This window comes from Anas platyrhynchos, chromosome 6 (genome assembly GCF_047663525.1).
Source record: "Anas platyrhynchos isolate ZD024472 breed Pekin duck chromosome 6, IASCAAS_PekinDuck_T2T, whole genome shotgun sequence".
NCBI classification, from domain to species: Eukaryota; Metazoa; Chordata; class Aves; order Anseriformes; family Anatidae; genus Anas; species Anas platyrhynchos.
In genome coordinates this window covers 13,478,118-13,504,646 of record NC_092592.1, presented here as the reverse complement: position 1 = coordinate 13,504,646, position 26,529 = coordinate 13,478,118, and the positions used below count along the sequence as shown (strand labels likewise).

Below are 26,529 nucleotides of genomic sequence, written 5' to 3'. Positions count from 1 at the left end.
GATGGGGAGAGATGTGCAGGTTTGGGTCCCGCTGTGGGAATTCCTTGCTGCTCCAGTCTCTGACGGAGCTGCAATGCAGCCCGTAGCAGACTGCCACAAATTACATGTTGTCGTTTTAATTACTGCTTAGGGACCTTTAAGCTCAGAGTCCTTGTGGGCACCAAGGCAGCCTCCTGTGGGTCCTGCCCTGTGTGGAGGCAGGAGGGAGCTCTGTGCCCTCGGGGGCTGGTGTGGGCCCCGTGGCCTTGCGGTGGGGTCTGGGAGCTGGCGGTGGGGCGAGCAGTGCTCGGGTGTGCGCCGTGCTAATCTCCGAGAGGCAGATGGAGAGGATTTCGTGTCACAAGGCGTTTTCTGGGGATCAAAGCAGTTTATCGAAATGACTTATTTTTACCTTTAAATGAGAAGAGACACGATAAATGTTAAAATGGCCCTTAATGCATGAGCCTCGCCTCCCCGGGGTGTGATGAGCACAGATAGCCGGCTCTCCTCGTTGCTTAGTTACGCTGCATGAGCTGGCCGGGCCCTCCTCTTCTTCTTTTTGCCTTCCCCGAGCAGCAGCTGCACGCCGTGCAGGTTCAAGCAGAGCGTGGCAGGGCGAGAACCGCCAGCTGCACGCCCGGCCGCCAGCGGTGCCATGCGCACGGCGCTGTGAGAGGAGAGGGGTGGCTCTGCTGGCAGGTGTAAGCCAGCAGGTGCTCTGCTGGAGGGAACGGCCTGAAGCGGCGTGGGAGAGAGCGGAATTGGGCCCGAAAGATTGATCCTTCAAGGGAAGTAATTTATTTTCATTAGGAGAGCTAGAGAGATTAGCGTCACGATGCTGTGATAAACTTAAAAGGCCCTGGAAGAGCTATTGCTGCTCCTTAAATGTTGATTTGGTTTTTTTTATAAATAATAAAATAAAAAAAAAAAGTGGAATACATCTTTATGCTGTAATACAGGCCTGATGCAAGGAGCTGAATACTCAGGGAGCGTGCTGGGCGTCTCGCTCCCCTGCCCTGCACTGAGGGCACGGCTATGTGATGTGAGGGCAGAGCTGACCCGTGCCGGCTGGTGGGAGCTGCTGCGTGCACTGCTGCTCGGGCACCGGGGCGAGGAAGAGGAGGAGAGGAGATGGTGGCGGTGTGAGAGGGCCCATCTCCCACCCCACATCCTGAGCGAGCTCGGGGCTCTGTTCGCTCCGGAGATCTCTTGCTGACTGTGTGAATTTGCACGCATCTGTTACAGCTTGGTCTTACTGGCCAGGTGCTTACTGAGATTTGTCCTGAGAACGCATCCTTCAGTACATAAAGGTCTCATAGGAATGAAGGGAGGGGGGAAAAAAAAGGTTTTGCCCCAAAAAAGTACCTGAGTTCAAATGGTTTTGTAAAAATTCTGTAATGTTTGACTCTAAGTACATGTCTGGGTAGTGAGAACACTTTCCTTTAGGTGACCTCCAATACTTACTGCTCACACCAGCTTTGAAGCCTGTAACAGCAGCTTTTTAGTCCTATTTCATGGCTGGATTTTCAATTAAACCAATATTAGAGGAAGATAGGAAGGGCAGTAAGGATGTTAGTTAATTCCCTCAGAGTAAGTTGGGTTAAAGATCTTTTTTTTCTTCTTCTTCTTGTATTATTTTGGTTAGTTGTTGATACCATTTTTTTATTATGGTTAGTTGATTTTTGTTTTCCTTTTTTGGGAAGAGGGCACAGAGGAAAGGCCTGAAAATAATATTTACAGCAGTATTTGTTTGTGGTAATTTAGCTACGTGTATGAGAACTTCAGCTCCCTATGTCAAGTGGGGAAGGTGAGAGAATTGCTGGCAGAAGAGGGGATGCTCGAGAAGTGGTGGTGTCATTGGTAGCAGGATTGGTGCTAGGTTTTGGGTGGCAAACAAAAAGTGCAGTTGTCTGGCAAAGGGGAGCCCTCCGAAGTACTCTCATTCTTCATTAGCTCTGAAGGGCTGTGAGAATTAGCAGCTGTTCTCTGCAGCTGTGAGAGTGTCCCTGACACCGCAGCTGTCACGTGAACTGGGAATCCCTTCTGCAAAGTCCAGAGTGAGTTACTTCGGGGAGTCTCAAGATGGACAGTTATCTTTTCCCTTCACCTGACCTTTGGCAGACGATAATTACCCAAGCAGTAATTCCAAAGCAGCAGACTTACAAGCTTCATCACTTGTTTTCTGGTATCTACAAGTATAGATATGCTCCCACCTCAGAGTATGTTCTACTTATTCTCACAAACATGTAATGTTTTGATCCCTGCTTTTATCATCCTTGTATTTAGATAAGCAGCCAGTCTTCCTGTATCAATATGTAACTATATAATTTTCTGAGAAAACAGTTCCTTTCCTGACTGCTTATTAATACGGAAAAAGATTCACTTTTATCCTAGGGAACTCGACATTCTTCTGTGGTTACCTATAATAGTTAAGCTATTGCATATTTAGCTAGAAATGCATAAGGACAGCAGGTCTCATTTTCACTTAAAATATCTCCAAGGCACTCATCAGCAGGCTCCTTGGTTGAGAGCTTGTGCCTGGTTTTCAGCTGATGAGCTAATAAACATCCAGCTATGTGGGAATTAAGTGGGAATGAAATGGGCTGACTTGGTCCGAGTGGATTTTAAATATTCATCGCATTAAGCAGGGACAAAGTCTTCCTTTTTAGAGTTTTTTTTTTTTCCATTTGATGTCAATGCATCCAGTCAGGAAGGTAAAGACCAATGTGTAGGACCATCAAATGAAGGGAGAGAAGGAAAATGTATGCCAGTACAGATTTTTTTCATATATGGAAATCTATGTATTTTTGTCTTTATTATGGCTTAACAAAGTGGCTTCCTGCTTAGTGTAGCAGAAAGTATGGGTCCTGGAACGGTCAGCATAGCGTTAAAAGCACAATAAATATTTCATAATAAAGAACTTACCTGGGGTTAAAGACCACTATTCTCTGACTAAGAGCACCCGGAGAAGGCCAGGGCACCTTCCTGCCTGGCTGCAGAGCCTGGGGCCATGCCCAGAGCACTTGTGCCACCTGTGCCCAGAGGCCCTGGAGCAGTGGCCTCCCCACAGGCGCCTGTGTGGCTCCTCCGGGATGGGGCTACATGGAGGGCACTGAGCTGGGTCTGCTCAGAGGAGCAGCAGAGCCCAAGGAAGCGAGTGCCTCCAGCTCTGTGCTGCATCCCTGGAGGCATGCACAGCCCAGAGCTTGTCATCCACGCTCATCTCCAAGTCCCTGAAGGTAACGTGTCTGGGGGAGAGGGGAGGATTAACATCTTACCACCGCTGTAATTACAGCCCAGGAGGCGTCATTTTGAAGCTAAGTGTCCCCTGGGATAATATGCACGCTATCCAGCAAGCATTTGGCTTGCTTTCATGAGGAAAAGTCCTTCAGGATAACCTGCTTGGTCAGAAATGGCTGCACAGTGTGAGTACATCCTGCAGGTGGGATCATGCCTGTCTCGTATCTTTTCTGGGTAACATCAATACAATTTGAGATGCTTTTAAATCAATATGGATGATAATTAAATATTCTATTAAAAAAAAAAAAAAAAAGGAAAAATTGATTTTCACCTGGAGGAGATTTCAATAAGGTCAGCAGGGGAGCGGTGATTAGTAAATCAGCTTTTGTTCACAGTTTACAAAATCTCTATCACAATAACTTGGATTTACAAATCCGGTTTTCCTCTAGGGAGAAGTGGCAGTCAGGATCTTGTGGGAGAGGCAGTTGGCTCTGCAGCTTCTGTCAATGAGCATTGATTGACTACAAAGACCTCTGCTGATTTACACCTGCCAGCCATCTGGCTTGGGAAATTGCTTTGAGACACCTCTATTTGTAACCTTTTCTGCTTCTTGCCTTTGAGACCACTTGGTTCAGGCTGTGCAAATTGGTGTCCTTCCTGCCCCACACAGCTAGCGAAGACCCTGTGGCACCTTTTCTAAATAAGAAGCTGTTCCTGATGGCCCTCGGTAAAAACATACCCTCTGCTCCATTGGTCTTTGGCTAATGTACAGCACCCACACCACTTTTGCTGCCTGTTTGCCACTTCCCCTTTTGGCAGTGATGGGCAGGGATAGGCTGCCCAACCCTGAAGCCCAGACACAAATAATGGCTCGCTGCCTGTAAGACTGGGCTTAAAGTTTCTCCACTTTCTGACCCCCACAAAGATGAGAAGTGCCAGCAGCCACAGAAGTGGGTTGATGAGGAGGGGAGGCATGATGAGCTGTGTGGGTCTCCTGGGCTCCTGCATCATTTTAAGGGTTACAGTAAAGAGTAATTTCCTGCTGGGTCTGGACAGTAAGGCCATGTGCCTGGAGGAAGATCTGGTCAGACTGGCAGCTGCCTTCTTGGGATGGTTCCTAAGCCCTGATTTCTTCCAAGGGGATGGGGTCTGTTGGGTTGTGTTCAGTGCCTGTGATCCACCCTCAGCACAGCCCAGGGCTTGCAGCTAGTGACTCCCCAGGCTTGTTCTGCTGCTGGCAACAGGATGCTGAGAGCTGTTTCTGACCCCTTCTGCTGTCCGAGGAGATGAGCAGAGCAAGTGGTGATGATTACACGTGCTGGTCTGGCCGTAAGATCTGGTAACTCACGCAGCAGTGAAGTTAGTTCTCAGTTTCCCTTAGATAAGTGCATAGGCAGAACAGCCTCAGGATACGCAAGGCACGCATTCCTCAAATGGAGCTTACGGATGTCGCGTTAAAGGGGTGTAGCTGATTAACCGTCACGGGCCCGTTTGGATTCAGAGTACTGAACCAGTCGGACATTCACCAAAACTGGGGGTCCGTTCGGACATTCACCAAAACGTAATAACCACCTGGGGATCTGGTTAGATTCAGAACACTGAACTATCACGGATAACCACCCTCACCCTAGTTGCATTAATGAGAGCTATCACAATGCAATCAAGTATGGTTTATTACAGCAACAGATAATCAGGTTCTTTTGGATTGCCGGTGATAGTGACTATCTGCAAAAGCAAGCTAGTATGCATGAAATACACAGGTGTTACAGGTGTGGGTTCTAGGTGTGGGTTCTAGGTGTGGGTTCTAGGTGTGGGTTCTAGGTGTGGGTTCTAGGTGTGGGTTCTAGGTGTGGGTTCTAGGTGTGGGTTCTAGGTGTGGGTTCTAGGTGTGGGTTCTAGGTGTGGGTTCTAGGTGTTATAGGTGTTACAGGCGCGCAGCCTAGAAATAAACGCGTTAAAAGGATCAAAGACTCTATAGAGATTTATAAGCAAATATTCAGATCTCACCCAAAGGCGTCCCAATGGGGGGGGAAGAGAGGCTCAGCCCGTCGACTGATCCCAGGAGTCAGGAGGTCCTAAGGATGTTATATGTCCTTGGGATGGTATCTCCCCTGACGATGGTATCTTCCCTAACATCCCCTCTCTCTTGGGCCAATTTATATTATTTTCTGTCTTCTAGGTGGAGCTTGAGTGGCTCTAGTCAAGCATATCTTAGTTATGATTGGTGTAAAGTTTTCCCGTCTCCGTTTAAAGTAATAGGCTCCGAGAAATTCAGGGCGCATGCTCAGTGAGGGGTGGTCGCACCTTGGAGGCGGGTAGCTTTTGGGATGGAGGTGTGTTTTGGTATTATAATGATATTATAATGAGCAAAAAGTACACTAGGGTACAGCATTTGTCAAAACATGACAGGTCTTTGGCTTAGGGTGGCAAAAAGTGCAGCTTTGTGCACAAGAACAATCGAGGCCCCACCTGATTACAGAGCCTAGCCGTGGTGTCTCCACTCCACTCTACGCTCCGTGGTGTTCCTTAGAGCTAGCACACCAAGTTTCCCCAGCGCGATAGCATCTAAGGTTGGGAGCCTAGGGAATGCTCAGATAATGCAGTTATGCCCTACCCTGAAAGCCTCTTCAATGCTGTACCTTTTCCTTAAAAGTGTGAATGTTAGTTTTATTTTCCTAGTTACTTCAGGTATTTACACCACATAATCCACCCCGTGACTATAGTCACTCAAGCTTCACGACAGTTGGAATATGTCAGGGACATCACATACATTCTCGGATTGAGGTTTACCGAGTGTATGTACATTGTGTAGGGATGCTAAACGTTTCATCATAAACCAGAGTTTAACATATAAACTAATTGTCAGTATAAAACATAACACAGTGAGTATTAGCAGAACAATAACAGGGTGAAGCATCTTGTTGAAGATTCCCTTGGCAGCTGGCAACCATCCAAACAAAGTGTCCCACCAATGGTGTCTCTCATCTCTCTTCACTCTTTCCATCACTCGATGTATTTCTTGTGCATCATGATGGACAGTAATCAGAGTCTTTTGTCCATTTTCTCGGACTTGAGTCATCAGCTGCTTCAGGTCCTCATGTACCAGCAATTTCTTCACCAAGGTGAGGTTCATTCCAATAGGAGTAGGCAGCAGTTCATGAAGCAGAATATAATTAGATGCAATAAGTTGATAAGAAGTGACAGGAACTGAGTAATTAAAATCACATCCTAGAATTTTGGTAAAATTGCAAACACAAACATTAGAGTGATTACTGGTATCTACCACTGTATTATCTATGACTGTAGAATCACAATGAGTTCTCATACAAACACAACCTTTCCCAATATATACAAGTACAGTTTTAAGGGTTTCATTAGGATGTATCTCAAAGTGGCAAATATTTTGCTCAGTGTCAAGACAAATGTCTTGAGATTCCAGCGTGTTACTTTCACAGATGAAACCTTTTTGTTCACGCACAATGCATGCATTTACATCAATTGTTTGCCACTTTCCTCCCTTCTGATGGGCCCATACTTTATGCTCTTTAGGATAAAGTATAGTTCCATTATGATTGAGTCCTAATGCAATGATTGGATATACATTGTATACGGTGGCATTACTTATAGTAAGTATAAAGGCAACAATTTTATCATTTTAATGGGTAAAGTTGACTAATTGCCACCAAGCTTGAAATTCTTTTTCAAATTCTGAAGCATTATCCCAAATCAGTTTTCGAATTTCAGTGGGCAAAGTTCCTCCTTCTCCCTCTCTAATAATAGCTGCTGCTACAGATTGTATCCATAACTGCACTTGGATACAGCTCAAGGCAAGGGAGGTATTGCCTTGGGCTTTTCCAAGGGCATTTACAATTAATTGATGATCATTTTCCTCAATTTGTTCCCAATGGGGCAAAACATCTGATAGAAGCCATTGATTTGCTCCTAAAGCCAATAAGGATAATTTTATTGGTTGTTCCAATTTCCTTAGGTCATCTGTAGTAGCAGTTACTCTACTCATTAAGACCTCAGCATCAATGCTATTTAATATACCTAATCCTGTCCCTAATAACCCAGTTGCATCCCGTGGCACGCGCTGAGATTGTTTTAGAATGTGCAGCGCTAGCTCTACCCTTTTTAGGGACCAACTAGGGTTAAAGAGAATTTGTTGTTGTCCCACATTTTTAATTATGTAAGGACCTGTGTTGAAGATGGAAGGAGTTAGACCAATGGGAGGCTGAGTCGGTTCGTTTTCAAATATCTGCAGGGGCAGAGGCTTCATATCCTTTGACCATGAATTCAAATAGTAATTCTGTGCCTCTGTAACCCCAAAGACAGTACAGTACACAATTATAGGTTTGGTGAAAGTAAAATTGTACCAGCAATCAAAATTTGGTTCAGTTATTTTAGTTATTTGGCAACCAATTTGTATTGTTTGTCCAGACATGGCTTAAAGTTCAGCCATTCTTAGAGAATCATTCCAACTCCATTCATCTTTTGAAAATATTTTGTTTCCATGTAGAGATTTAGGTCCTTTTTGTTTTGAGATGTTCCAGTGATTGTGCTATACTGTGACAATACATGGTTAAATGCCATGGTGAAACACCTCAGCTCCATGCACAGCCACAGTAGCTAAGTTTATTTAAGGTCTGTAATTGCATCAAGGTCAGGGTAAAGCATAGCATCATTAATCCAAACTGTTGATTCGTCATCTTCCAGCTGTCCATATACAGTTCGCTCAGGGTTCCTGTGAACACAAAAGAAAATAAAATATGCTCGGTTGTATTCAACCGGCAGGGTTAGAAAGAGGGTGAAATAGCAATCTTTGATTTCCCATGCATAGACTATTGTTAGATACACAGAGGGCTTTCACTATCTCTGCCATGTTTGGAACTGTGGCAGTCAAAGGTGTAGTGTTAGCATTCAGCTGTCTGTATTCCACTGTAAAATGCCATTGCCTGGTTGGTTTCTTTACTGGCCACACTGGTGAATTGTAAGGTGAATGGGTCCTTTTAATAATGTCTCTTTTTTCCAATTCTGTTACCACCCCGTCAATCCCCATAAGTGCTGCTGCTGACAACAGATATTGCCGATCATTAATGATTTTAGCAGGGGATGAGGGTATGGATGTTTGTAACAGGCTCAGTCTCATGGTGCCTGAAACCCTTTGATGTGTCGCGAAACTCCACACAGTTCCATCAGGGAGTTTTCACATACAACCATGCAGTATGTCAAATCCTAAAATATTAGTATATGCAGCACCAACTAATACTTCTATCCTGGTTATTTTTTGTTAATTTCACTCTGGCAACCAGAGTGAAATTTTTGCAGTGGGGCATTGTTTTTCCACACCATTGATTCCCGTGAATTTAACCCTGTGTTGACCAGGTGTTATGCTCAGGGTTTGTGCTGTTGCATGTGTAATTACTGACATTTGGGTCCCAGTGTCAATAAGAAAATTTACCAATATTTTTGGGGGTTCAACAAGAATGGCAATGATAGGGTCAGAGTGTTCATTAGAGAGCCATTGAATTGTTAATACCTGCTGAGCAGGGTGGCTCATTGCCCTCCCCGGGGATAAGAGTTTTTTTGTTGACACAACTCGCCTCGTTCCCTATTAGGTTTCAATCTCTCTTTGAATTTGGGATATCTGGGATTTTTAGTGTGGATTTGGCGGACTCGCCGAGAGTGGTCTTGGGATTTAATACTGGATGAATTAATCCAGCCCATTCGGTGTCCGTACTTATCTATGTCTTGTACCAATTCACTCCAGGTGGGAATAGGGGAGTTAGGATTTTGCCTACAACCACTATCATCATCCCTACAAGCAGCTAGTATGTGATCTTGGGTGTTTGCTACAAACACCTTAAGACAATCAGGGAGTCCACGGATGAGAGGGGTTAACCGAATTGGATCAATAGGAGCTAACATCGGGGATTTCCTTAATTCATCTCTTTCATATATCGCCTGAATGCAGGCTGCTTTCTGTACTGCTACAGCCAGGTCAGCTCCTGGTGTGGTGGTTAAAAATACTCCAGGTCTCCAAAAGCCTCCTACCTCTTCCTCACTCAACATCATTTGATCTCCTCCTTTAAGAGAAACTCGACATACATACTCAACTTCTGATTCCCCTGATCGCCTTGAGAACTTCTCCTGTATTTTAACCAACTCTGCTGGTGGCAACGGAATCGTTCGCACAGTAGTGCGAATTTCATCATTATCATCAACAGTAGTCTCAGTCTTAACCAAAGGTCTCAAGGAAATGGATTGGGGTTCAGAATCAGAAATCTCTTCAACGCCATCATCACTGTCAGACCAGAAATCACTGTCCCAGCTTTCAGGTTCTGCACTATGCAGCACTCCACGAATCTGCTTGACCGGAGCGCAAGGCTGTACTTTATTTAACAGATGACTAACCCTCTCCAGCATTTGTTTAAGATGATTATTCTCACTCACAAGTTTATCATTTTCAGTCACAAGTTTGTCATTCTCAATGGAAAGTTTATTATTTTCAACCAAAAGTTTATCCACTCTGAATCCTAATGTTTTTCCAGTCTCCCTTTCAAAGGCCAATGATGACTTCAATATTTCATTCTCTGATTTCAAAGCTGTATGTTCCGCATCAGAGATCACTTTGGGAGCAGGAGTTTCCTTAGCTGTTTGCCGAGCACAAGACAAACAAGCTCCTAACACAGCACAAATCGCACCTTTACCCTTTCTTTGACCAATCTTTCGTGAAGCCTGACACTGCTCAATGTACTCTACCACTTTCTCCTCATCTTTCCAAAACTTTTGGGAAAACTCCTTCCCTGCCTGGGAAGGGGCACATTTATATTTTTCCAGTAGTTTATCCATAGCAATCCTGCCGACTACGCCAATTTTACTGTCGCGTTAAAGGGGTGTAGCTGATTAACCGTCACGGGCCCGTTTGGATTCAGAGTACTGAACCAGTCGGACATTCACCAAAACTGGGGGTCCGTTCGGACATTCACCAAAACGTAATAACCACCTGGGGATCTGGTTAGATTCAGAACACTGAACTATCACGGATAACCACCCTCACCCTAGTTGCATTAATGAGAGCTATCACAATGCAATCAAGTATGGTTTATTACAGCAACAGATAATCAGGTTCTTTTGGATTGCCGGTGATAGTGACTATCTGCAAAAGCAAGCTAGTATGCATGAAATACACAGGTGTTACAGGTGTGGGTTCTAGGTGTGGGTTCTAGGTGTGGGTTCTAGGTGTGGGTTCTAGGTGTGGGTTCTAGGTGTGGGTTCTAGGTGTGGGTTCTAGGTGTGGGTTCTAGGTGTGGGTTCTAGGTGTGGGTTCTAGGTGTGGGTTCTAGGTGTGGGTTCTAGGTGCGCAGCCTAGAAATAAACGCGTTAAAAGGATCAAAGACTCTATAGAGATTTATCAGCAAATATTCAGATCTCACCCAAAGGCGTCCCAATGGGGGGGGAAGAGAGGCTCAGCCCGTCGACTGATCCCAGGAGTCAGGAGGTCCTAAGGATGTTGTATGTCCTCGGGATGGTATCTCCCCTGACGATGGTATCTTCCCTAACATCCCCTCTCTCTTGGGGCAATTTATATTATTTTCTATCTTTTAGGTGGAGCTTGAGTGGCTCTAGTCAAGCATATCTTAGTTATGACTGGTGTAAAGTTTTCCCGTCTCCGTTTAAAGTAATAGGCTCCGAGAAATTCAGGGTGCATGCTCAGTGAGGGGTGGTCGCACCTTGGAGGCGGGTAGCTTTTGGGATGGAGGTGTGTTTTGGTATTATAATGATATTATAATGAGCAAAAAGTACACTAGGGTACAGCATTTGTCAAAACATGACAGGTCTTTGGCTTAGGGTGGCAAAAAGTGCAGCTTTGTGCACAAGAACAATCGAGGCCCCACCTGATTACAGAGCCTAGCCGTGGTGTCTCCACTCCACTCTACGCTCCGTGGTGTTCCTTAGAGCTAGCACACCAAGTTTCCCCAGCGCGATAGCATCTAAGGTTGGGAGCCTAGGGAATGCTCAGATAATGCAGTTATGCCCTACCCTGAAAGCCTCTTCAATGCTGTACCTTTTCCTTAAAAGTGTGAATGTTAGTTTTATTTTCCTAGTTACTTCAGGTATTTACACCACAACGGACCTGTGAGGATCAGGTGAAATGACCCAAGTCCAGATTTTCATGAGTGAGCCTGTTCTGGCTCACCCTTTCCTAATGTTTCCACAAAACTCATCATACTGCTGTTTTTTTTTTTTTTTTTTTTCTTAGAACAAAACAAGTATTTCTCCCATCAGTTTCAGTGGGTTTTGGATCTCATGCCCTCCCTCACCTAATGAGACAGAAGTGGTTCTGGAGAGAAAGATTTCTTTTTATCCAGGAAGGCTTATAAATCTGAGAATCAGTAATGAGAAAGTAATAGGGATCAGCTGCAGAGTTCTGTGATTTATGGAGAAATCTGAAGGAAGCCCCCCTCGGATTTGTTCAAGGCCAGGCTGGATGGGGCCTTGGGCAACCTGGTCTGGTGGGAGGTGTCCCTGTCCATGGCAGGGGGTTGGAACTGGGTGGGCTTTTAGGTCCCTTCCAACCCAAACTATTTTCTTATTCCATGATACAGAAGTATAGAGGTATTGTGTCTCCACTGTTGCATCTTCACAACGTGGTATAAATGTCAGAATACTGCATACAAGTTTTTCTCTAGAAAGTTGGACAGGAGAGAACTCTAACTGAAATGCTTTTAAAACAGTACTGATGGTAGCATGGGAAATAGAGATTAAAGAGGAAAGGTGGTGCACTCATTGGCTTTTTGTTTTTTGTTTTTTTGTTAACTGGCTTAGAACTGCTGACAGTAGGAGACATGTAAAACAAGCTTGGTGTAACCAGGGAAGCAGAGTAGGAATTGCGTCTGAAGGAGGAGCTTGGCAGAAATCCCAGGCACAGACTATTTGAACCAACTGCCTGTGCAGCTGGAACTTGAATTAACACTAATAACGAATACTAGATGGGGAAGCTGTGCTCCAGTACAGTGCTGACAAACCTGCATTTAAACCCACAGTGCGCTTCTCTTGCATACCTCTGTTGGTCTCTTGATGACTTCTTCCCTGTGTAACACACCCTGAGAAATGTCTGACCTTCCATCCCCCAGCATATGCGTACTCAGCACTTGAGAATTGAAAAGGGGCCTCTTGAAGTTCTTTCAGCCGAGCTCGACTCGTTGTTCAGCTTTCTGAAGCACTTGGTGGCCAATTGAGAACTGCAGCTCCTGCACGCAGAGGTGGGCTCTGTGTGGGGCGGAGGGGCTGTGCCCAGGGCTGGGGTGTTCCCATCTGCACCCTCCTCATGGCACAGGGACTCATTGGATTTCAGCAGCTGCTCTCATACAACAAAACCCCATGCAGCTCCTGGGGAGTTGTGTTGACTCCAGTAGATTTACGCTGGTGTAAATCAGGAGCCAAGTGACAGAAGAAGGCCATATGTTCTCCTGGAGTGCTGATTACAGGGGAAAGGAGCTGGATCAGAAGAAAATGATTGCACCCAGATTGTTTTCAGTGTGTTAATGACTAGCTTAAGGCAGCAAATAAAAACAGAATCAGAGGTGATTTATATTTATGCTGAAATCCAAGCGGGTCTGGCCCTGGGCATTTGCATTTGTCCCTGTCTGGCACTGTGGCTGACTCCAGACCTCTTGAACTGCAGGAAACTGCTGAAAGAGTGAAATGGAAGCTGACTTGTATCTAAGAGCCTTGATGCTATCACATACAACATGAAGATGTGCGTGTGGGAAGAATGGGGGGCAGAGGAGGAAGGGTCTACTTCCCGTGCACAGCAGTGCTTTCCATGCGAATGCTGCTCTCAGCTCCACAGCATGAGCGGTGTCAGGGGAGCTGCCCATATGCACAGCCAAAACCAGCCGCCAGCTTGGGCAGCGTGTTGCTAGAAGGAAAAAACCCACAGCACAGAGCCCTGTACAGGAAGGCCGGTCACAGCTACTAGAGCAGGAGATGGAGTGTTTGAGGCTGCATTTGCCAGTGTATGTTAGTAGGAGAGAAGCATCTCCTTTCTGTAAGCAGGCCTCACCATTGCACATCTCCGTTCTTCAATGGCAGAGCAGCTCTACCTGACTGTCGCTGTCTCTGACTGTCACAGCTTTGTCATCCGAAAGTTTAGTTCTAGTTATGTGACCAAAAAGCCTTGGCCTGGTTCTGTCTCTGGAGATGAGCCAGAGCACTGTGGTCATTGCAGCAGCAGGTGGCTCTCAGTTCACCCTGTATGGGTATGTCAGTGTCCTTCAGGACCACGAGGCATGGAAATGCTTTCCCCCAGGGTGGGGAAAGATGGCTGGAACTCTTTATATATATGCAGCAATGCTGTAGCAAAATCATAACGTTGGAGGAACGTATGCTTTACCCAAAGGATATTTCCTCTTGCATTCAAGGTCACATGGAAGAAATACTGAAGCCTCTTCCACTCTTCCTCGCCCACTCAGCAGAGTGCTGTAGGTGTTCGGTGACACGCTGAGTTCATCGTGCCATTTTACAGCTTCTTGTAGATGCATGCCACAGCAGAAATCTCATTCATGGATGACACTGATTGTATCGTAGATATTGATTCATCAGTCTAAGCCACGAGCATTAGTAATGAGTCCTTCCTACACGCTTCTTTTGATGGCTCTGATGTCTGATACCAGCGGTAAGCTGGCCTTGTCTGATGTAGGGTGGGTGGTCTCGATGGAGTGTTGTTCAGCTGAGGCCCCTCTGTGGGGCTCTGGAGGCTGGATGTGTGGGTTCAGAGTAGGTGTTCTGCTTCACGGCCATTCTTCATTTATTTTTCCAACAGTTCCCATTGAAATGCAGCTGTGTTATGAAAGGGCAGATAATTTCAGGGGGAGAGAGTGGTAGATGGACTACATGGTTGTTATTTGTTGTTTCCGACTGGAGTGGTTCTTCTCAGTGTATGTGTCAATAACTTATTCCAATTTCAAAAGTAAACCTCTGGAAACCGGAGTTCAGGTGCATTAGAACAAGCAGTGCTTTGGGGAAGGGGAAGTTAGCTGGTGGGAGGTGTGGGGCTCGCTGGTCCATTCTCATTTTGTTTGGGAATGCAGTGGGCAGCGAGGTCAGGGCTTCCTGGTGAGCTGGCAAATTCCTGGTAGCCGTGAGGCAGTTTGGGTGATTAAGCATTATGGCCTCCAGATTTCAGAGGCTTAGTTAGAAAACTGAAGGCCATTTCAGGGCAGGGTGGCAGTTTCCTCATGGTACAGTTCACACCTGCTGGAGTGGGGGTCATAGGCACATGCTAGTTTCTGTGAATCCAGTTTCCCAGAGTTGTTTATAATCTGACAGTTCCCCTGTGCCAAGAGACTGTTAGTTGTCCTCGGGCTTTTGCAGGAGGACTGAGTTCTTGATGCATTTCTCTTCATTCACGTGCTTCTTTCAACTGGTGTACAGTTGTCTTTGTGACCAGGTGAGGAATGTCCCATGGCAACTGTCTGTTATCTTGAGTATTTAAAAAGTTGTGTTTTTTTTTTTTTTTTTTTAAAAAAAAAAAAAAAAAAAAAAAAAAACACACAGAAAAATTAGCCATGCAGCAGCCCCTGTCAGGAAACTGGAGGACACGGACTCCAAGAGAGATGTAAGACACAAAGCATTGTAAGGGACAGCACCATCTGCTTTGTTGACAGTCACTTGTGCAGAAAGGACAAGGCACTGATTAATTTGTCAAGGACTTGTCTTAAGAGCTGTGAAAAGAAGGCAGATAGGTGTATTCACAATGCACGGGGTGGGGGGGCAATGAGATGGTTGTCAAGACAAGGGAGAAGGGTGATCGGAGCTTTTAAAATGGGGATTTGGATGTCTCATCTGGAGAATGGGACGGAGGCACTAAGTGACACTCAGCAGTGCTGCGAGACAGATGAAAGCTGTAAGTTGTTGCCGAGCAGCAGAACATAAGTACAGATAGCTATTTATGGTGCACAGCAGATACGGAAAAGAAAGTGCAGGCTGGCTGCTAACCCTTGGCTGATAGATGTTTTCTTCCTTTTTTTTCTCCCTCCTTCCCTGAATCCTATGAGCAAAAAGTGCTGTGGTAATCTCCACTAATTGGCAGTGTTGCTGCCAGGGTCGCCATACAGAGGACTAAAGGAGCAGGAGGGATAAGTGCCTGCCATGGAGATGCGATGGAGGGATGAGACTTCCTGGTGGTCAATGGGAGAGCTCTCACAGCTGCAGTCCACTTCGTTTTTTTTCCTCTGGCTCCGTGTTCTCCTAAAGCCATGCTGTAAATGGAGGCAAGTCTTGTAATTAAGCAAATGAAAACAAGTCTAGAGGCAGTTTGGGAATGTCAGCCTGGCTAAAAGGCACAGACAGAGCGAGCGTCCCTCAAAGGAAAGCTGCTGAAGTAGCCAGCGTCTGTGTTTGTAGAGAAGAATTATCTTCCGACAGCTGGTGCCAGTGCTGCAGATCAAAAGAGAAGTGTGGCCAGAAACGGATGGGAAAGATCCCAAAATGTAGGGAAGCTTTTCGGAGGGATGACTTTCAGGCAGAGTCCTAACGATTGTGTCGCTTCTACTGGTGGCCTAGAAATCATGTCTGAAAGAGGCCTGAGAGGGAATGACTGGCATTACCTGCTAGTCAGTTGTAAGTTGCACGTTGATGGCATTAATTCGCTGTGTGTCAATGAGAAGTGGCGGGTGAGGAACGCTGGCTCACAACAGCTCCGTTCTGGGCAGTTTGGGTCTTAATACCAGAGAAACCTTATGGCAAGGGCGTGCTGTGGAGCTAAGTCTCACCTGGAGTGGCACATCTGGGGCCTCTAGAGAAGCTCTGTATGGGGGGAGCAAAGAGGGATGGGGGAAATGCTCTCCTGTCCTCAGCATTGCGTATTTGGCAATTAGGAGTAATGCCACAAGCATTATTCCATGCATCTACAGAGATGGACGTATGCAAAAAAAAAGTATAAAAACACAGTTTTTAAAAACTCTAGGACTCAGGCATTGTCTCCACAGAGCTTTCTTCAGGACATGTTACTTTCTCTCTTGGATGATCTTTGAGCATTTCTTGACTCAAGGCTTCTTTCCAAAGCGTTAGTCGCTCTCAGGACAGGATGCTTTGAAATGGATGTGCGCCATTCTCAGCTCGAATTCAGTTCAATAGTAGCGACCATGAGGAAGATGAGGAAGGGGAAAAGTACTTGAGAATCTCCTGCTGTGGGATGCTGCTGTGTGCATTGCCAATTGAAGTCAGCATCACGGACAGGGAGTGGAGGCATTAATCACAGAACAGGCTTAAATTAAAGGAACCTTCCAGTTTTGTTGCCAGTTGTGAGGGTGCTGCATGCTTAATGAAATGGAGAATTTCATTCTGAACTCGTTGCCAGCACCCTGATGGAGCAGCACAGCGTCCTGTCGACGGACAGGCAAGGGGGCCTGAGACGTGGATCCCTTCTGCTTCCTCTTTTTTACTAATCTGCTGGTCACGATAAAGGTCTGTCTCAGACATAAACTCCCACTCAGAACTGTCCTGAAATCCTACCCAGGAGCGCTGCAGCAGGATTGGCATTGGCTCTGCAGAGACAGACCTCTGCCAAAGTGTAATTGCAGGATTGGGAGCTTATGTTAATCAGAAGTCTGTTCCCAAATCAGCAGAAACCATGGAAAGACTCCCAGCAATATCTGTGCCTTTGGATTAGGTCTGCATTCGTGCTATTCGGCTAATGTGTGTCAGAGACATTAGCTGCCCGGCTTCATAGGTCGTGAGCTGTTAGTGTCCGCCTCCTTCAAGGCTCTAGCTGGGTGACTGTCACTTGGGAAAACGTAATTCCATAACTGCTGTGAGTCCTGGTTATTTAAAAAAAGAAATCAGTTTACAATTAACTTCTGGTTTTCTTCTGTGTTTTTCCCCAGTCATTTACAGCTCTGCAAAGGCACTGTGAATACCGACCCTCCCAGCACCAGGCCTGTTCATTCCTTGCTGACTCTAAACCCCTGGGTGAGCGTGCAAGGCAAGGTGCCTGGAAGAATCGGAGCTGCTTTGAATCTGAAAAATCCAGCAGCTTTCTCCCTTCAAACCTTGCCCTGCCCCAGGTGGGCTGTGGACAGACCTCATTTCTGCCTGGTTAATCACTGCCGCACGTCCTGCTCTACAACAGAGCGCCTTAATTCGAGTTACAGTTTCTGGTTTGTGTGCATGTTCTCTCTGTTCTTAAGCGTCACCAAATAGCCTGAAGGGAACAAATTTCAAGAGCATTACTCCTGAACAGATTTTCTCCCATCTACTTCACCATTCTCACCTTCCCCATCCCCTTCATGGCAGACTCAGGAGTGTAAGCGCAAGCGAGATTAGTTTCAACCCCCCTTTCCTTTCCCTCTTGTTATTCCCCATGCTTTTCCCATCACCGTTCCTTTTATCTTTGCAAAAAATACTCAATCTATAAAGCTGAGCTGTGACAGCGATACGCCTGCCAGGGTTCTGGTGGGCACTAGCTGTCCCCTGGCCCCCCCTGACTCTCAGACAGCGCTGTGCAATTCCTGCTCCTGCACAGAAGTAGGCTGGAAAACTCTGGGCGTCTTCCTAGGCCCCACAGCGTGAGAGCAGAAGCGTTTCCATCCTTCACGAAGCCCTCTGAGCATGCTCACCAGCTGCTGCAGGTGAAGAATGATGTTGAACTGCCCAGTAGGAGGACAAGTGACAACGCTGGGCAATATTTTAGAGGCATCTTAAAGTCTGTGCAGTGGATTTCATTCTAGGCTCATTTCTTTCTGGACTTCTGGTTGTTGTTTTTCTTAAATTGTTGTTATTTTTGCCCTTTTCTCTCGCTCAATGAAATGCTGGCTGGTAAAGTGCCTGATGAGGAATCCCAGATGATATGCCAGTGTTTTACGTGCTATTAAAATACACGGCTCCAGCCTGTGCAGCTGCTTGCTGTCAGGTCCATTACATCCTGAGCATCCATGCCCCCAAGTGATTTTTTCCTGAGGCTTCTTCTCATTCATTGCTGGGGCTGACAGATACCGCAGAGCACGGCCGATCCTGGCGGAGGTGGGAGTGGAGCTGCTGATTGATCGCCCGCAGAGGATGCATCGGCACCGAGCCGGTCTGCGGCGAAGTCGTGCCTGGGAGGATACAACAGGCAGCTGGGTTTTGTCCCTCTCTGGAGCATTTTGTTCACATTCCCGGATAATCTGTGCTTTGTTTTGCCTTTGTACCAGATAATACGCTGATGATGGCTAGGGATTTTCTTTTTTCTTTCTTTGCTTTGTTTCTCTTATGTTCCTAGAAATTAGAAAGGAAAACGGTACACTGGGTCGCACGCTCAGTATTCTTCAGACAAATCCAGTTTCTCCTCTGCTGCAGGAGCTACATCCAATTTTAAATCTTCTGGAAGTGCCATCACAAGCAATGACACCTTGGTGCTTGCTGTCAGTTCTCGCAGGGAAGCGAGAGGGGAGATCTTTGGAACAGAGTTCTCCTCTTAAATATCTTGGCATAACTCAGGGAATTATTGCTGCTTTGCAAACCGTCAGTTGATGCAGGATAACAACCAGGGACTCAGAGTTGCTGTGCAAATGGCACACCTGCATGGTGTGCAATTTACTGCTCAGCCTCCTATCTCAGAGCACACTGGCACCCCTTCAGCCCCAGGGAGGTGACACTCACCAGGCAGCGAGGTGCTTCTTGCCTGGAAAGGTTGAGGAGGCTCCACAAACTACTGCAGTTGTGCCTGGACCTGAGCTAGCGCTGCAGGGGCTTTGTCTTTTCCGTCCCCTCCAAGCAAGGCTGACTCTTCAGGCTTGCCTGGAGCAGCACGAGGTGTAATTTGACTTTAGTGCTGGTACTCAGCTACAAGTCTGCCCACGTGGCAGGACTTCTAAATGACAGATGAATGTGCTTGTATGAAAACGTTGCCTTATTTCCCTATCCCTTAGCTAAGTGGAGCTTGTCAGGTGAGCAGTCAAAAACAAAGTTGAGCGAGGAACTGCTGTCACAAAGCTACCACTTACAAACCACAGCTGAATTTGTGCGCAGTTCATCAGGGGCAGCTGATGACTGAAGATCATTGTGCAATTGAAAATGACATAGAATTTGGGCGAAGTTTAATAAGCGCCTGGCACCTGCAGGTAAGGATGGACAAACATTGAATGTGGGTCCAGACATGGAGCTAAAACCTGCTTTTTTCCCTAACTGAGCAGTAGGACCAAGTATTTTCCTGTCTCCTGCTTCATTACGGCGTTAAGGCTTGTAGGAGCAGCGCGCACCGCCCTGTCACAGCAGGCTGCTCTGAGCGCTGCCTCGCTGCCAGCGAGCCGGGCTGCTGGCAGACGCTGGGGTGACGCCGAATTGCATCCTCAGCCAGGAGGGCAGAGGCAGCAACGCTTGTGTAGGTAAGCCTGCAAGTGGCCTTCCTATGGAAAAACAGCACAGGGAAAAAAAAGGCAAATAACACCCCAAAGTGATCAGTCCTTCCTTCCAGGTGGGAAGAGGCCAGTGAGCTACCAGGAACGCTGATCCTCACGCTGACAGTGGCAGAGCTGGGCTGCCCAAATTAAAAGCTGCTCAGATGTGGTGTGACCTGGGCTGGAATGGCTGCTTAGGAGGACAGGGGGGCTGTTTCCCTGCTCAGGCCATCCTGAGTGCTGCATTTATTTTCCCCGTGTAGATCTTCCTCCTGTCTGAATGTGTTTCGGTGAATCTGTTAGCGTTTCTTTTGTTTGGCAGCTTCAAGTGGCCTGATGCCTAAAGGCCTCCTGCCTGCCTCGCTCCTCAAAATAATAATAATTGAATTTGAACAGAAAGTTCAGATTGTTTCCTTTCTGTTACAGCTATCCATTGCGTCTACTCTGTAATCCAATAATACACCTCCTGCTTAACTCCAGGTTAGTGGCAGCTCTTAGCATGAGATTTTAGGCCACCTGTAATGCAGTAATAAATTGCTGATCATTAAAGGAGTAGTAACGCTTACCTAAACTCCAAACATGCTGAATCTAGGTTAAGGTATATGAGGAAAAAAAGGCTAGAGCCTCCTTAATTGGTATGCTTTTAGAAAACAGAATAAAACTCATCCAGCACCCAGTTACTGGGGAGAAAAAAAAAAAAAAAAAAAAAAAAGCATAAGTGAATATTCAATGTTAAACGATGAAACATGCATTTGGGAAAAAAGTTATAGCCTATCACCTAAAAGAACCAAAGGAGAGGAAGAGTGTGGCTGCTCTAATGGTTCTAGAAAGAGATGAGCAGTTGCCTTTTGTTTCTGCCACTTTTTCTTCTTTATGGAGGCTTCTGTCCACCCACTTACTGTTACGCTGTGCGTCTGTAAAATGACCCCGGGGACCCTTAGCTCCTCTGCCACGCCAGCTAGAATGAGCTGGTCTGGAGAGTACTCCGGGATTTTTCTCAGTTCTTCCTTCCAAATGAAGAGTGATGTTGGCTTGTTAGTTCTGTATCCTAGGGTGTTCTTTTTTCTTCACAAGTACTTTAGAAGAGGCATACAGTGGCCTGAGGACTTCCCTCGTTTGCCCGTTTCTCCAGTAATCACCTTAAAATGAATGTGATGTTTGTGTAGCCTCAGTGAAGCTTTCGATTGTAGTTAGGAATCCAACTGGAAATCAATTTACGCTTCAAACAGGTGATGGGAGGAGGGACGTGTAACTCCTCTCTTAGAAAACACACCCTTTCCCAAACGCTAGCTGGCTGTAAAACGTGCAAACACTCTCGGTACTGTGCCACAAGAAACAATTCGCATCTCTCCTGAGAGCTCAGCAGCACTTGTGGAACCAGGTGCTCCTCTTGCAGCTGAGATGCATGCCACAGATGATCTCTTTTTCCCTGATCGCAGAATTCACAGAAACTGAATGATATTACGAATCAGAAGCCTTTCTTGTTCTTAAATGACCTGTGGTCTTCGCTGCTGTTTAAGTGTGCCTAGAAAACGGTGACACCAGGGTCTGGTTGCATGTCTCTGATGCATAAATACTGCTGACTCCACCCCGCGTTACAGGGCTTGTTGTTTGTTGGCATGAAAATGTATTTCTGCCTTAGCAGAAGTCCTCGATAACACTTGAGTATAAAAAAATGTGTCTAAGTGAACAGCGAAGCAAAATCAGGGAGTCTTTTACTGCTGTCAAGGACTAACATTTCGATGTCCTAGATGTCCTTTGCTGCGTCACCTAAGACCTACTCTTCATTCTGGGAGAAGGTAGTGAAGCAATCTGTAGAAGTCATGACAGGCTTATATTGTTCCTGTTAATTGCACAGATGCTTTTAAATGCAGCCTCGGTAGGAAAAGGTGGCATTGTTGTGTTTTTTTGTGCATGAAGTGAATGTGGTTTCAGACAATGGTTTTAGGCATGTGGGAGTGTGGGATGAGGATGCTTTAAATTGAAGTTTGTATTTAAGAAGTCATTTTGCATTTGGATCTCTGAGTTCCTCTCTTACAATGACTACTCCAAAGCAGTGATTCTGTTCCTTTGATTCTATTCTATACCTTAGATTTTTTCTTAAACTCTGTGCTTATCTAAAGAAGTCATAGAAGTGGATTTTCATAAGAAAAGATCCAATTTTGGTTTCATAGATAACAGAATATTTGGACACCGTAGCTGCAGTCTATGGTAGAGAAACAAAAAAAAAAAAAACATCCAAAATAAGCTTTGTGTCCTGAGGTTTGATGTGGGGATAAGGAAAAAGGGCGATTTATGTTCCCTGAATAATGAGGTTATAAGAGTGAGTTTTAGGGTTGTGTTTGGAATTAGTTTTGGAGGTTCTCGCTCTTGCTTCTGACTAGCCACAGAGAAGTACCAACTTTTCTTCTTTTTCTTTTTCTTTTTTTTTTTCTTTGCCTGGAAGAGCAGACCAAGGCACTTGTATTTATTGATAATCTCTTTAACCAAGACACACTGCCCGGTGTTCTTGGCAGCTTGCATGAAAGCCCGCTATAAGACCCAATAAAGAAATGTTCCCAGACCGATTAGACACTGGATAAGGATTTAGGCCAAGGAGAGATGACCGAAAATAATGTTATTCCTCCTCTCCTGAGTTATTCCTCCTCTCCCCTTGCCTTTTCCTGCCTGCAGCCTTAGTCCACTGACGCCGTTGTCTAGGATACAGCCAGACTTACTCTATTCAGCTCGTGTTTTAGATGCAGAGAGGAAGGATGGGCTTGTGGCTAAAGCCTCTCTGTAATGCGTGTGCCTGTGTGGCATTTAACAAGTCAGTTGTAGTTTTCAGAGCTGCCCTTCCCTTGCAGGGTGCTGCGGAGGCGCACGGAGCTAGGGGGCACGTGGAAAACACAGACAGAAATCACAGCAGGTGGGGGGAGAGAGCCAGGCATCTTAACAGGGCCTGCGTCCTGCAGATGCACCCTTCTTTGTGCTGAGTCTGTGTCACGGGACTGGGAACAGGGATGAAATCTTCCAGTGAGTTGCTTCACTGGCATTTAAAGCTGGCTCTTGGAGCATCCCTTCCTGCCCTCCTGGCTGCTCCTGGGGACACAGGAGCTGCGGGCAGCCTCCACGCGCAGGCTTGGGCCAGACGGTGCTGGGAGCTGGGGTGGAGGCATCCGTCTTTGGTGGGTGAGGGTTAGCAAAGGCGTGTGCTGCTACGTGCTGCGTCATCATGGAGCAGCCTTCCCTGGCAGCAATCCCACAGCAGTAATCCCAGCGTGCTGGGAACGGGAAGGGTTGCCTTCTGCTGCCGACGGGCCTCTCGAGTGTCCTGGCTGGGTGATTTCGGTGAGGAGCCAGGAGCCCCCTGTTCCCTGCTTGCTTCTGTCATGGAGCACCCCAGGCGTTCTGCTAAGGCAGCTCCTAGTGGGAGACCCTTCACCTAAGGAAATGAAATCTCCTATATCACAGAACCTCATAAAATTGCCCAAAAGGTGCTACGACAGGTGATTGATTTGCTGTGACAGCAGAGATGGAGGTAGGAGATATTTCCCCAAAGTTTGTGCACTCTGGCTTGATACCTAGGTGCTTGTGGCAGCCAGCCTCTCCCTCCCTCTGATGCAGTCGTTTTCCATAGCATGCAAAATAAACTTCAGAGCAAAGCAATTACCCGGTGTCTCTGGAAAGCAATGCTCTGCCTGTCAAGAGCAGGCGTACAGGAAGGATCCGGCACAACTTTCTCCCCGTGAGCTGCAGGGTTTTAATCAGCATTCTGCACAGGGGAAACTGCAGGAAAACCTCATGTCTGCGATATTTTGCTGTGTCGCTCTAAATAGGAGCAGGAAAAAAGAACAAACAAATCCCCAATAATCACAGCTCATAAATTCTTCATCGTGTGCGTGGTCCTTAGGTAGATTCTGGCTTCAGTCCGCCAGGGGAGAGATGTGACAGCTTCCAGGCACAAAGTGCTGCCCTCTGTGCAGCCCACAAATTGCTGTGTGCGCTAACACCGTGCTGACGGGCTGGGCTGGTTAACAGGAAAGAGCTCTTGACTGAAACCAGGCCATTTTTCCCCTTCAAAGCAGATCTATTTTCTCATCAGTGTGTTTCGTAGTAATTCAGCGATGCCCAGTTTGCCACGCCAGCATCGTTTTCCCTAGCTGCTTAATAACCACGCTCGGAACAGGAGCTGCAGCATGTCTCATTATTCTGCTCCAAAGGCAGGTAGGAGAGGAGGGGTAGATGCAAAGGAAACATCTGTTCCCAAGCACATCATAAGTAAGGTTATACTGCCAACTGCAGTCAGCATCCCTGCAGCAGCTGTACAAGAGGAATGAAATGAGAGGAAGGAGAAATCAAGATGGGAAAGTGTTACTGGCTCTATCTGCTGCAGTGCCTTTAACCCAAGCTTAGTATCTTTGTGATTTAAAATATTCGAGGAGCTGCTTCGTGACGGTCCATTTGCAAAGCCAGATGAAAGCTCTGAATCGTTACCGTCAGTGTGTGCAAAACTGGGAAGAGTCAATGCTGGAGAATTACACTGCGGAGCTGTAAAGGGCCCGGACCCACGGGCCTGGGAGGAGGTCAGGCCACTGCAGCGCAATGAATGTAGGAGCTGAGGCAAGCCTTGGGCTTTGCTGGGTGTGCCGTGGGCTCTGTCTGTCCTGATCAGGTTGCCCAGGTCGAGGCATGCAGAGGTACAGGTCAGAGGGGCCTGGGGGAGGCTGCCGGGATAGCAGCGCCATCGGCTGGCACTGCTGGTATCCTTCTGGCACGAACCAGCGGGTCCTGAGGCAGAGAAAATCGATAGGTGCTGCTGAAATGCTCGGCTTAGCTTGTTTTGTCTTGATTCTCACAGTTGTCTTAGGGGTACAGGCCTGGCTTCAACCTGCTTGTTATGAAAATCCAGGGAAGCGCTTGGCTAGGACACCAGCTCTTTGCCTCCCCTCGATGTACATCATGTTTACTGTAATTTCAGATGAAATTCTAACGGGGGTATTTGACAAGACACTGTTCAGTCGGCAGGGCATTACCCACCACGCACTGCATCTTGCTTTCTGGAAGCTACTGCCACAGGAGAGTTTGAAAACGTCTTTCTTGTGCTGGGTCTGTCTTTTTTTTTTTTTAACATTGATTTTTTTCTATCATTTTCAGCGTGAGTTAGAGGACACTTTCCTCCTGCCACTCCAGCGTCTGAAAAGATAAAGCAGTCTGCCTGTGGTATTGCTGTGGCTATTTCAGCCTGGCTACAGTCAGTAGAAAATAGTATTTCAAAGGTGCTCTAAGGTTGACTTTGTCTTTCAGCTGCCTCTTAAAAAGCACAAACGCACCAGTGCGCTGTAGCACAGAGCTGAGCAGCACACGAGCAACGCGGGCCCAGGGATGGTGTCAGGCTGCCGGCACATTCAGGCACTAGGTGAGGACAGGACAAACCCACCCAAAAAAAAACAGAAGGTTGGGGAAAACCTGATGCTCTTTTGACTGTATGTGACTTGAGCAAACCTGGTGTCATTGAGTGTGTTATGTTTTAGCTGGTATTTAAAAAAAAAATGCAGTCAGGGTGAGGTCAAGCAGAAGAGTTTACTCTGATTTTAACCAGCAAACCAAGCTAAGTAACCCATGGGATAGGTCACAAGAGAAAGAAATGATGCATTTGGGGCACTGCTTCAGCCCCTGCCAAGAGTAGCTTTGGGTGAGCTACTTGCTCTTGGCTGAATTCTGGGCCTCATCCAGAAAGGGACAATTTCTAGGTGCCTTTTCTTTTTTTTTTCTTTTCCCTCTCTTAGAGGCAGATTCTGTCAAGAGCCCGCGGGCCTGGCAGGGACAGGTTGTTGCTCTCGCTGTTAAGCAAGGATGGAGATGGGATGTGTTGCTCTTACCCTTGACTGACTGCCACCAAAGCTTGTGTGGCCGAGCCCCTTCACAGCTGGTTGTCCTCCGTTCACTTACTGCCTTTAGCAGCAATAAAAAAAGAGTTGTGTTCGGGTGCTGAGACAGGAAGGTGGCTGTGGGGCTGCTCGGTGCACTGGAAGCATTCAGGAGTGAATAAAGGTGCTTGTTTTTTTGCCGTGGTATTCAGCAGGCCCAGAAGGTTGGTGCTCTCAGGACAGAACACCTGTGGAATATTTAAGATGGGAAGCCAAATGAGCTGGGCCTCTCTGTGTTTTTTAAAGGTTTCAGGAAAACTCCTGAGACAGTAGCCCAGAAATCTGCCCCTTTAATAAATGAGAAAGCAAACTTTGTTTAATACTCTCTAGTTCAGAGAAGATGCTCATGGCAGATGCTGTTTATTGAAACAAAAGCTTGATGAGTTTTGCTAATGATGGTGTATCCTAGGAAATATTTATGTTCTGGGAATAGTCTGAGCTGTGATCTTTTGGTATGAGGTTTTATTGATGGCGTCTAGTACACAGTTATGGCAAATCTATTCCTTCTTTTGAGTTATATATATTAAACCTTTTCTCTGTCATTAGTTTTCCTGTCCTCAAAATGAGAATTAGCAATGCAGGATATTATGATATGGGGGAAAAGATGAATTGTTACTCTTTAGAAAGGTAATTAACCTCCAAAGGCAGCTGCTAGAGAGCCATTATAACATCCACTGTACTCCGCTTCAGCTTCAGTCTTCCTCTGTCCTCCTCCAGCTCTCTCCGAGGTGTGCTGTTTATCAGAGCAGCTCAGTGAAGGCAGGAAGATGGATACCTTCAGCACGGCACCTGCAAGAGGCAGGATCTCAGACCGCTGCCTCTCACCAGCACGGCACCCCGTGCCTTTCCATCTCCCCGTCAGGATGTGCGGCAGGGCTGCGACCTTGGCAGTGCCCCGAGCGGCTGCCGGCAACCTCTGGTGCTGCTGATTAATCGTGCTCACTCGATGCAGGGGGAGCTGCTCGTTAATTCAAGCCTGAATGAAGGAAAGGGGAGCAGACCCCTTCGGCGAGGGTCCT

The 26,529-nt window shown here is 46.6% G+C and overlaps 1 protein-coding gene and 1 long non-coding RNA gene across 2 annotated transcripts in view; one reads left to right on the top strand and one right to left on the bottom strand.

The window, feature by feature from the left end:
• Window positions 1-26,529, top strand: part of LOC106019181 (uncharacterized) — a 330,836-nt gene that overhangs the window by 262,582 nt on the left and 41,725 nt on the right. The window lies entirely within an intron of this gene.
• LOC140002723 (uncharacterized) lies at window positions 4,875-12,241 on the bottom strand. The gene is made up of 2 exons (XR_011809993.1): window positions 10,656-12,241; window positions 4,875-7,963 (listed from the first exon to the last, which is right to left on the bottom strand). It is a non-coding gene; the product is annotated as an uncharacterized lncRNA (long non-coding RNA).